Source organism: Myiozetetes cayanensis, unplaced genomic scaffold (assembly GCF_022539395.1).
Source record: "Myiozetetes cayanensis isolate MyiCay16 unplaced genomic scaffold, myiCay2020 scf2-11, whole genome shotgun sequence".
Classification (NCBI taxonomy): domain Eukaryota; kingdom Metazoa; phylum Chordata; class Aves; order Passeriformes; family Tyrannidae; genus Myiozetetes; species Myiozetetes cayanensis.
Window position 1 is genome coordinate 41,048,467 of NW_026087411.1, and position 12,566 is coordinate 41,061,032.

Genomic DNA, 12,566 nt, shown 5'->3' on the forward strand with positions numbered 1-12,566 from the left:
AGGGGAAAAACAACTGCACAGGAAAGCGTTGCGACATTGTAAACCTCAAGAGAACTGGCAAAGGGATTCCTGGGCAATGGGGAGTAATAGACACTACTTTTACCTACTTTAGGCATAAGCAGATTAAAAGCCCAATTAGAGTAATGCATGAGGAAATGAACAGCCCCAAGGAGGGCTGTTAGGTATAAAAGTACAGCCTTTCCTTTAGGAAATCTCAAAGCTGCGGATAGCTGGAAGCTGGGAGGAAATATCACTGCACTATAGGGAAAAATCACTCTGTTTGCTTGGTTCTTACATTCTCTCCCCAAGCATCTGTGCTGACTAGGGACAGGATGTGGGATGAGGTGGACTTTTGGCATCAATCAGCCTGTCCCAGTGTATTTAATGTTTTTCAAAGAGCAGGATTGGTTTCGGGCCAACAGCAGGGCCCCAAGATCCAATAGGTCCTTCTGAAGCTTTAGCTTCCCATATTGCTGGCGGCCAGCAGGAGGATGTAATGGATGAGGGTCGTTCATTACCCATTTAGTGCAGCCCTCTGTATAACCTGGGGAACAAGCAGTTGAGTAATTCAATGAATTTTACCATCTTAGGCAGAGTATTCTTCAGAATTCCCGATTTATTTCTCCACACTGTTTTAACAGACTCGATAAATCAGTGATGTGTATGTAAAAGGGCATAAAACCCCAGCTTGGAGCTGGGTTTTAAATTCAGTCCCAGGTTTTTTAATTCAGCAATGGAAACGTGTCTAGAGAAGGAAGGATGAGGAGCAGCCCTGCTGATCTGCAAGAGACTGTACTGGTTTCCTGAGAAGCTCCCCTGGCTCAAGGAGACCTGCACCAGACACTGATTCAGATGCTCGTGCTGAATGCAAGGGTGTCCCCAGAGACATCCGTTGTTCCTTAGGACTGTGCGGTTACGATGGGTCCTGGTCTTATTATTTGGAGGCAAAAAAGAAATCATTTCCTCTAGGTCAGCAGATTTGTAGACTTGTAAAGCTTTATTTAGGTTGAAAAAGACTGAAGCAGGGATGCCTGTTGAGCTTCTGGTGCTGCAGGTATGCTTATAATGACATTGCTTCTGTATGGCACTTTCCTCCTAACTTCACTAGGATGGATAAATATTCATCCTCTACTACTGCTCAGAGTTTTGCTGCTCTTTGTGGTCCCCTGGGCCCAGCCCACCCACTTCAAGTCCTGTGTAAATTTAAGCCTGCCATTTCTGTGCATAAGTATTAATTATCTGAAGGAGCTGGTTCTAGTGTCTGCCTAACAAAGTCACGTAGGGGTTCTTTGGTTATTGTTCATCAGAGGACAGGCGTAATCACTTGGTTTGTGCAATCCCAACACAACACCTGTTGCAAAGTATTTTGGTCACCTTTTTCAGAAAGCATGTTGTCATCACCAGCCTCCCATGTACCTATCTGATTTTTCTGACTCCTAGTCCACAGCTTATTCAGTTAACTACAAACATCTCTCTAAAGCCTCTCTGACTGGGAGGGTAATTTTAGCAGCAGTGGCCTATTGAGGTTAATATGGATGGGATAAATATGACATGGGATAAAGCATGGTCTTTGTCCAGTTAGCTGCTACTTTTCCTATCATGGTGGAATGTCCCTGGCCATGTGTGTGTCATGGGCCCTCTGTGGCCACCTTGCCTGTGACCCTGGTGACAGAATCACTTAGGTTGGAAAAGACCTTTAAGATCATGAAGTCCAACCATTAACCCAGTGCTGCCAAATCCACCACTAAACCATATCCCTAAGTGCCACATCTACATGTCTTTTAAATGCCTCCGAGGATGGTGTCTCCATCACTTTCCTGGGCAGCTTGTTCCAATGATGCCAGCCCTTGAGGTGCTGCTACTTGTTAACAGGAGCAGAAAACAGGTTCCAGGCAGAAATGTGACTTTTTTATTTGGGGTTTCCATTTTCAAGTTGCTGATGGGGTGAGAACTGCGTGCATGTTGTCCTGTCTTTTGTCCTGACAGGCAATTGTTCTTCTGTAGTTCAGCAGGGATAATAACACCATAAAACAGCTGCACAGCTTTCCTCTGCCTCACTACATCTCACAGTCTTTTGGTGGAGGAACACCGAACAAGATTTATCTGAGGGCAGTGCTTGAACAATAGGCCCCGCTTTGCCACGCTCTTTCCACAGCTGCCTCTTCCTTGCATTCCCCTCTCTATAGGCAATTTTTTCATTTACTTTTTATTCAAAACGGCGTGTTGCCTGAAGCCTGGTGCTCAGCATTTTTCTGCTGCCTGCATCCCATTCTTCCATCTTTTGAGCTCTGTCATGGCCTTTCCACATTTTAATTACAAGCTCAGCAGGCTTCAGGCTTCCCTGGTCCTCAGGGCTGAGCAAAACCACTCCTCTTTCTTTCCCCTCATTTTCGTAATCTGCCTCAACCCACCTGGGTGAATCTGGGGAGACAATGGGCGGCATACTGCAAAGACTGAAGGCTGGGTTGTGATAGTGAGGGGGTGAAGTCTCTCCCAGCGCTGGCTGTTGTGTTGGTGATAAGGCGGCTCCGAACGCCTGCCTGTGGGGCAGCCATTGACTTCTTGGGGTGAGGGCGCCTGTATCTGCTGGGCTACAGGCAGAGCCCTGGCCATTTTCAAAGGGCTTTGAAGTACCCTCTGACAATCTCCTCCGGGAGATAAGAGATTGCAGGGAGAGGAAGGCGTTCCTGGAAACAGTTTCAACATGCACGTATGTTTATCCAGGCTGGGTAACCCAGAAGGAGGCCAAAACCTGGGCTGCTGACACCGGAGAAGATACACAGGGATTCAAGCAGAAAATGCAAAGTAATGTGAAACCTCGGGCTTTCAATCAATCCGTTTTCTAGCATCTGACTCAAGCCTGCAGTTGAATGAGGACAGACATTTGTGGGTACATGCCTACCTAGTCTTTTCAGTATCTGCACGGAGCTGTTACTCATGGATTTGCCTTCTCCCTTGCTGATGCCAGCTGCCCAGGATAGCCAGCCCCAGAAATCTCACATCTATTACACAGTAGAGAAGTATTGTGTAAATAATTATTTGCTTTTCTTTGCTCCCATTCAATCCATCACAAACCCCCTAGCTTCAGCATTTGGGGAAGTAGTATAGAGCAGCTTACAGGTAAAATAGGTGGCCAAGTGACAAGGTAAATTGCAGTGTGACTCGATCTACCACCTTCTCTGTTTTGTAAACCACCAAACCACCTGTGTTTGCTTTTTTCCTCCTCAGCTGAAAAATCCTTGCCTTTATTCGTGTCTCCTGATAGAACAGTTGCTCCATCCCCTAAATCATTTTATTAGCTGTCCCTCTGGGTCTCCCCTAACCCCACTAACCCATTGCTAAAGGGCAGAGAGCAGAGATGTAGGCAAGTCTATATCCCACGTTTTTTTCTTCAGCACTCTTTGGGGTACTGCCCAACATTTTATTGGCGGTGTTTCAACAAACTTTGGTGTGGAAATGTTCTGGAAATCCAGCCATCCTGTCCCTGGGACGCCCCTTATCCCCAAACATGCCTTTACCCCTTACAACTGCAGCAGCTTTCCAGAAGATTTTCCTTTCACAGAAGACTGGCACTTTCCCAACAGACTGTATTGTCCATGTGGTCCACTATGCTACTCTTTATTGTAGCATCCACCCTCCATGTGAACATATGGAAATAATCTTTGTTGTGAGAGTAGTACTGGGAAGGAGAAACTGCCCAGGGGTTCCTCTGATCCATTTTTTTTCTATGGATGTTTTATTTTAGTATGAAAGTTAAGTATCAAAGTCAAGTGACTGCTTTCTGCCATCATCCCATCCATCTGGAGGACACAGATAGTGAAAATTTCCTACTGTGCCTCAGTACTATAAGGCTCCAGTACCCTAGGCCAAGATTTTCAGGTGTGCCACAAGTCTTTGCCACTTTGCAGGGTAGCTCACCAGAGATTGTTCAATAGTTTTGCTGATCACTGACCCAATGGAAATAAAGTTTCTTTATCATTATTTAAAGTGTGATTGCACAAATCCCCAGTTGCATTATGTCCTTAGGAGGCTACAAATTCTTGTGCTGCCTGAGGTAGGAGGCAGAGCAGCAGCACAAAATTATGTTCTTCTGCCAATGCACTTTGAGAGAGAGGTCACCATGTCCTTCTTCAAAGTATAACTTAAAACTGATTTTGACACACTGGATAAATATTTTGTGCAAAATGTGTCATTTGCCCAGTTACAGTGGGTACTCAGCAGATTTTATCAAAAGTACATTGAAAATGTTCCCATCATAAATTTGGTTGTTAGAGACACTTGTGGAAATACAGTGTTTCTGGTGGGGTCACAGAGAGCACTTGGCCCAGTAATTTTAAAATATTCCTAATCTTCTAGGAGATTGTGATCCCAGGCTTTCAGCAATGTATATCTGCTGTTGCTTGACTTCAGGCAATGGGAACATTTAGTCTTGACATACTGTTGCTCCAGGCTAGGGAAATAATGGAGTATGACATTATTGTAGCTGATGCATTTAGCAGGAAAATGCAAAAGAAGCAAGCAGGTTGGACTCTAACCTGATTTTGAAAGAGTTGAAACTTTCCCTTGTTGCATTGGGAGCTTACTGTCACAATGTAGGGAGCAGACTGTGGAGATGGTCAGGCATTTTACCCCTGTGAATCCAGAAAATCAGCTGATTCATTCAATGTTTTTGGAAGTAGGAACATCAAAATACTGATGAGAAGCGGACAGGAGGCACTTGGCAGCAGGCCTGATGATGGAAGGATGCCTTGAGAAGCACCGTTATGGTTTGGGATCCAGGCCAGATTTTTTGAGTTCTTCATCTGAAGGGTCAGCTAAAGCAGCCACTAAACCCCTTTAAAGCGCCACAAATCCATCCTAATTGGGACCAGGTGGTTCTGCCTGGGGGATGTGTTTGCTGGTAAAGTTTTCCGGTGTGAGCCAGAACTGGCTGACCAGGAAGCAGCCCCAGACCCTCATCCATCTGCAACAGTTCAAAGTGAATCAACATGTCACAGCAGCTTTCTTATGAGTCCTTTGTGTCACTTCACTGTACAGCTGAGAGTCTTAACATTTATGAGGCTTGAAATGTTGACCTACGCTTTGGACGCAGAGGACCACAGAGGGGAGAGTGGCACAGCGAAAGAAATGGATGTGACAGTGGGCAGGGTCAGGGCTGCAACCAAGCAGTGCCCTGGGACTACTGGGGCTCTTCTCAGTCCTGACAGTTGTTATTTCTGTAACAGACAGAATAAAAAGGGGTTTGGGGCTGGGGAGTGCTAGATCCTAGGGTCCTGATTTAATGCAAGCCCCCATTCTCTTTGTAGTCCAGTTTATTGGCTTCAGAGGCGTGTTTCCATTGGGGAACAGAGGCTGCTGCATGGGCTCCCATTCATTTTCCCTGACACTCTGTATTTCTCACCCAGGCATTTCTGTTTCTGATGATTAGCAATCAAGGTGGCAAAAAGATAGCCCAATCTGATGTTTACAAATAGCTTTGTCTCCCTGGGTTGATCAGAGTGAAGGTTCTCAGGACACATGACCCATAAAATCCCCATGATGGAAGGTTTTGGTGTTGCTTTTCTTTCCCCATTTGCCTCTTCCTATTCTAGTTGGCAGTGTTACTCCCAAGAGCAATATTGCTGATTAATAATTTCCCTGGGTGCTGCAACCAGGCTGGAGCTTCTGCTTCAAAGACTATTCCACTGCCTCATGCAGGTCCCCACAGCCAATGCACACTACCTCTCAAAAGCGAACACTTGAGTGGGAAAATGCGTAATAAATGGAACGGCAGCATCGATGGTGCTCATTTGGAAAAGGAGATAATCTCCTTTGTTTGCGCTACCACATGTTAACGGGTGAAGTATCTGCCACGTTTTCTCAATAAAGCTGGGGCTGGATTTGTCTCCATTGCCTAGAAAATCCTCTTTAATCTTGTGAAATGCTATCGCTGTAATAAGAAGTATATCATGACTTGCATCACTTCGCTTTTCCCCTTCTTTTGTCTCAATCCGATGTGGTGCCAATTTGCAAATATTTAGCAGGATTATGGCATTAGGCTTGTGTGAGGCAGAGAAGCATCATATGTGAGGAGAAAGAGAAGAGACAGAATTTATTGTATAAATGTGCTTCCAAATACATTTTATTTAACAGTTAAGGTCTTTTGGTTTTATTTCTCCTCCAGTAAGCTTTGCACCCAGGCTATTCAAACCTCCACCTTTTATAGCTGCTGATAAAAATTAGATGTTGTACAGTCCTTTTGGGCTGCATGTTGACACATTAGTTAAATAAAAACCTGATTTTTCTGTGATGCAAAATGGCAGTGCTAAGAGGTAGGATTGCTCTGACTGGGTAGCTTACGAAGGCCTTAACTTTGTGTGCTTTTCTAAGCAGGCAGACGGGGCTGTTTATGTGAAGAGACAGCAGGTTTAGGTGAAACGAAGATGGAGAGAGTTGGGGTTTTCTCTTTGAGATCTGGTTCTTTGGCCTGAAGATGCAGATCTGCTCCTGGTTACATTGTGTAACTCTAAAATAACTTGATTTACAGCAGCCCACTCTGGATTTAACTCTGTTTAATTGATGGCAGGGTCTGGTCCTTATTACTCATTCTACACCCAGCCAGTTTAAAGGGTCAGGGAAAATATCTGAGGAACAGAACTGCCTTTGATCTTTGGTTTAATATTTCTGCTATGTTTTACATACACAAAGAGCTATCATGGCCTTTTGCTAAGAATTGCTCAGCTCAGAGACATGTGAAGTCGGTTGCTGTGAAGGTGAGGAAGCTGCTGGGATGTGTAAAGTGTAACGTAAAAATGGGTGATGGAAGAAGATGGAGTTCTCTCTCTATTATTCCCACTAGTAAGGCTATATACAGGTAAAGGAAAGAAAAATGGTTGGTGAATACAGGCCTTCTTTATTAGATATTTTAATTTGAAATTGTTAGCTTGCAGTAACACAAAGAATGACATTGTGAACCCTGTCCATGTAATACATAGTGAAGTACTTGCATCCAAGAATCCATATTTTCCAACATATACCCTATACGTGCACTACCTACTGATTATTATAAGTAAGTATGCTGGTAAAGAAAAAAAGAGATAAGACATCTCAGTTTACTGTTTGTGCATGCTGACTTTTGTGACATCAGTGCTGATATTTAATTTCCCTACCGTCCCAGGATATAACAGGAAGTGTCATCAGGGTCATGGAGAGGTGATACATATATCTGTAACATCTGTTCCGGATATTCACCAGGGCCCAGTTAGTAAGTTGTATTTGACGCTGTGTGAGCATAACTTGCTTTTCATCTTTGCTCTGCAATTCACCTGTAGCAAAACAACGGATGGAGACTTGAGAGGTGCTTTTCAACACCACTCTTTATGAGAAGTAATGCAGCGTAGCTTCCCTGGTGCACCAGCAGCTCCAGTTTTCCTTTGGAAACCCATCCTTTCCAAATCAAGTTATCAGCCATACAGAGCAACCAGTGGTCAGAGGGTCAGGACTAGCCCTCAGAGACTGTTTTAGTGGGCTTCCAGATATGCATGTTATCCAACAGGTTTCCAGGACAGCCATACTGTACAGTGGTGACTGCTCTGTTTTGAGGCATCAAGGAAAAATGAGGTCCTCTGTTAGAATTGTCAGAGTTTAAGTCAGGTGCAGATTGTGCAAATGATTTTCTAATGGTACAGGGGCCCAGCTCTTGACCAGCAAGGTGGGATCAAACACAAGGTGGGAAGGAAGGCAGCATGTAAGCACACGGAGTCTGCTATGAGGAGAGAAAGCCTTAGGTACTAGAAGGGATGGGCTTGGGATTCAGAAATGTTTTACTTTTAAATCCCTACCCCTGGTTAGAGAAAATTCATTACCATTCTATGTTGAGATATCTGTGGGGGACTGATATGCAAAATGATAGAAAAAAAATTACATAAGCATGCATTCTCAGCAAATTCCTTTTACTGATCAGAAAAGGAGGTTTTCTTTAAGGGCTGGTCCAGTCTTTCAGCTGAATACTTACAGGAATGAAGAGCTCTTCGGGTATGTATTGACATTTTTATCCAGCAGCATGTAAGGCACTGCTGCCCCATAAAAATTCAGTCTATCTGGTGTGTGTGCAAATTTTGTCTGCTTTTTTGCATATTATTTCCATGACTTGTTGATATTCAAGCTGACGCTGTGGAAAATTGGCTGTTTTCACTTCACAGAGGGAATTAATTATACTTTTGCCATTCTGACTTGCAGAATTCATGCCAGATAATTTTCACATAAGATTAGGGGACTGAGCAAACCTATGAAAAGCCAAACAGCCCTTGCCATATTGAGGGACAGGCAATCAGAAGCCAATTAATGTCCCCAGGAAGGTTTATACGTTTTGGCTTGCATCCAAGTGCAAACAAGATAATGGCTGGAAAAAACACATTTGTCCACAGCCTGTGCCAGCGTTTTAGCTTGAAGTCTATTAATTGTTCCATATGAGATGGAATGATAGGACAACCCCGTGGACAGAGCCATGGAGGACAGAGCACGGGGCTGAGCAGCAGCAGCCCTACCAGGTGAGTGAAAGGCAGCCCTGCTTCCTCATGTGTCTTGCAAAAGGACCCCTATGCTGCTCTATTTAGGAGAGGCTGCCAACAGGATGTGCCAAACCTAAATTGCCTGGATCTCTGGGTTATGGCTGCACAGAGGACATGTACCAGTTCCAAGCTCCCTGCTTTGGGTGCTGCCCCAGCTACTCCCAGTCGCTGCAGCACTATGTGGTCCAGGACTTCCCTGGGGTGTGCTGCAGCACACACCCTGCCCACACAGGCCAGGAGAAGAGGAAGGGCATTGCCTCACCTGGAAATACCTGAAATACCTGTAGACCACACGGTGTTCCCTCATTACAGGCTTACCCAGCACCCACAGTGATCTCCCTTCCTTAAGTTCCAGCTTTTTCTCTCTTCTCTCTCCAGGTCTTGCTTAACCTTGGCAGGGCAGAGGCTGGCCCTGTTCTCCCCTCCCAGGGAATACACGTCCTCTCCTGGACCTTGCAAAGATTTGGATTTGGATAGAAACTTTGCCTTGCGGGCATTCCTACAGTTTTGGAGTGCATTTTCCTTTCCCAGAATCTGCTCTCCAGTACAGGCACAGTGAAGAAATTTCCTCTTGTAATTAGTCCTTGAGCTTTAGAAAAAAATGCAGCTTTTTAAAGGGGAAGGATTTTAAAACCCTCACTGAAGGGAGGCATCCAAGCTGACCCATGTTTTGATTTTATAAATCCTGCTTTCAGTGGACCATAAGATGAGATTTTCTTTATACCTAAATGCCCAGAAAATGTATCCTGGGCCTTCCGTATCACTGAATGAGAGAAGTCAAGGGTCAAAACTCTCTTTTTCCTTCAGTGGGTGACATGATCTCTCTCCATCCTTGGGCAGCAGATCTGTTCTCAGAGATGGGAACTGAAATCAGAGTTTGATCTGGGGTACTCTACTTCCAGCAGAAAGATCAGTTGTACAGAGGAATATGTGAATTTTCCCTTTCAGTGACAGGCAGCACTGCAGCCATGACAGCCTCTGCCCTAATTCATCCCAGTGAAACTTCTGTATGGTTGGTGGTAATGCAGGCTTTTGTTTCCACAGGAAGAGACTTTTGGCAGGGAGGTAGGAGCAATGGGAACATCCAAGCAGCATTGCTGAGGGTGCCCTATCCTTTCTCAGGGTGCCCAGGCAGGCAGGACATTGCCTCAGCCTTGCCCCAGGAACAAGGTCTTCCCACCAGGGTGGCTCTGAGCAGAGGGGTGCATGAAGATAGGGAGGGCTCTGGGACATACAGACTCCCCATCCCTGTCCAGCTCCAAGCTGTGCAGCTGAAGAGAGCGGGTAGTCCCAAGCACACCCAGCTGTTTGCTGGGGAAGGGATGCTGTGTATCTGGGGCAGCCCTTGGTATGAAACATCTGGACTTCACTCTCGTACCTTGGTAGGTAAGCAAGGCATGCAGTGCGAGGCACCCTGGAAATGCATTTCATAGGAGCTGTGTCCTGCCTTGGCAATAGCAGAGGCAGTGTGTGTATCCTATACTCAGCACCTGGGATTTCCTGAGGGAAAGCCTGTGGGTGCTGCTGTGTTAGTGGCAGAGTGCCTTGAGCCTTCCAACTAGCAGCAGAAGGCTCCTCCAGGATGACCAAATCTTTGTAAGAAGGTAGAGCAGCACTTGGACTCCTGCTCTGAGGTTGCACTGCAGGGTTCAAATGTGGCATAAAATCTGTAGAAGTGTCTCCCCTGAGTTTGTAAAATACAGAGAAAAACCTGCGAGTCTTTGAAAAATGCAGATTTCATTCTATAAGTTTTTTATAAATGTTCTATAGACACCTTTTGTTTTTTAACATAAAGACCAATGTGGATTTTATTTCACCTCTAAGAAAATTTCATTTACACTTTAAAGAGTTTGCATTTACCTTCTAAAGACTTGCCTTATAGTTGAACCTGGAGGGCTGAGTAGGATTCCTCTCTCAGAATTCCAAAAACTTGCTTCCGTGTTTCTCACAAGGATTTTGAACACCCCCAAAAGAAGGATCACATTTTCCAATAAATGCGTTACACAGGATGTTGTGCCCTGAGACTCTGCCCACAATACAGACCTGGCCTACAATCCCGAAGTTTCCATCTTCCGTTGTGTAATCTCAATGTCTGTCTGCTTGGGGCACACCAGCAGTGAGTATCTGTGTAATCATCCATTCCCTCCATCACCTTGGAGAGTGTTCACAGCCCTTGCAGAGCCAAGCACTCAAGCAATAAGCAGACATTCCCAGGCGTATTGATCTTTATTTTACCAAGCCTGAGCACACAAGGGTGAACACACACAAGTCGCAAGTGAGTGACCTGTGCAGGAAAGTCTCTCCCGGCCCTCACAGACAGAAGTGGCTGTCAGTGATTTAAAGCTGCTATCTGCAGAAAACAAGGGGACGATGGCTCCATTGCTCTGCACACAGCAGGGAGCAAGGGAGCAGATATCAGGCTCAAGCAGGCCTTGCTTTGTGTCAGCAATAACTGCAGGGTCACAGGAGGATTCTGTTATTAAAGAAAATAAATTTGGGTAAGTTGGGCAGTTATTCTCCAGTGGGCTATTTGAGACTGATTGATTGGCCCACAACTGGTACCAGGAACACGAGGGTTCTCTGACCAACTGCTGCTTTTACAGCCGTATTTCTCCTTCTCTCTCCTCTCCACTTTGTTTTCTTTAATAGATGAGGAGACTAAAATGCAGGTGAACTCTGTGAACTGCAAACAATGGGAGCTCAAAGCTTCTTGAATTGAGACATTCAGGGGCAGCACAGTATGTATTTTGTGCTGGGCAGAAGGGGCTTTAGTTCCTCTGGAGGAAAGTAAGTCATTTGTTTGGAGCATGCAGAGCATTAAAGGGAATAAAATAATTGAATTTGAGAGAAAGAAGGAAGGAAAGAAAGAAGGCAGTGAGGGAGGGAGAAAGAGGAAGAAAAAGAAAAAGAAAGAAAGAAAGAGAAAGGAAGAAAGAGAGAAAGAGAAAGAGAGAAAGGAAGAAAGAAAAAGGAAGGGAGAAAGGAAGAAAGAGAGAAAGGAAGAAAGAAAGAGAAAGAGAGAAAGGAAAGAAGAAAAAGAAAGGGAAAGAAAAAAATAAAATAAAAGAAATAAAAATAAAGGAAAAAAAAAATAAAGAAAAGTAAGAAAAAGAAAGAAAGATGTGACCATGATCGGGAAGGGAAATCAGCCCCTCCAGATTCTTCTCAGTGACTACAGCGTGGCACAACTTGGAAGGAGGTAGCAGCTAGGAAGTTGAGAGGAGGCACGTATGTGAGTTCTGATGGGAGAATTGGTATTTGAATGCACAAGAAGGAAAAATCAAGGTGGTGTCTTCAAGAACTTGTGTACAGGAGGGCATGTGATTAAGATGACAAAAGAGAGGAAGTCTTTCAGAGGAAGTAAGCACAAGTTTACTGGGCCTCTCAGTGAGATACAGGGGCAAAAAGAATGGCAGTGCCAAACTGGGTAACTGGGAAGCAGTGGGTTTCTGGATATAGACCCCAGCTTTAATATAACTTAAGAAGAGACTCAGTAGTGTATGTAGATGGGGAGGTAGACTGTATTGCCCATAAAACAGGCAGCTGGGAGGGTTTGGAGAGAAAAAGAGATGTAGCAGCAAAGTTCTGCATCAGGAAAAAAAGCAGTAAAACGAAGCAAGGTACTTAGGAATTTGTGTCCTACCTGACTGAGAGAGCAAGAGGGATCCAAACAACAAAGAACAAATGCAGGTGGGAGGGAAGAGATTAAAGGCAATTCTGTTTTACAGGACACCTCCTCCTGCTCATTGTGAGCCTGGCCCAAGGCATAGGGGCTAACTTTCAACAGGATAGAGCCTGCATTAATAGCAGGGACTGTTGAGACTCCAGTTACCAGGCACAAACCACAGCAATCCAGCATGAAGAGCAGCTCCCATGCCTTGGCACCTGCTGAAGACTGAGAACAGCATCTCTATGTATAAAACACCAAGGAGAAGGAAATATATTCTATCCATTGTTCTCTTGACTTAGAAATGACATTTTTATGGAGCTGGAGAAAGGCACTATCACTTCCATCTC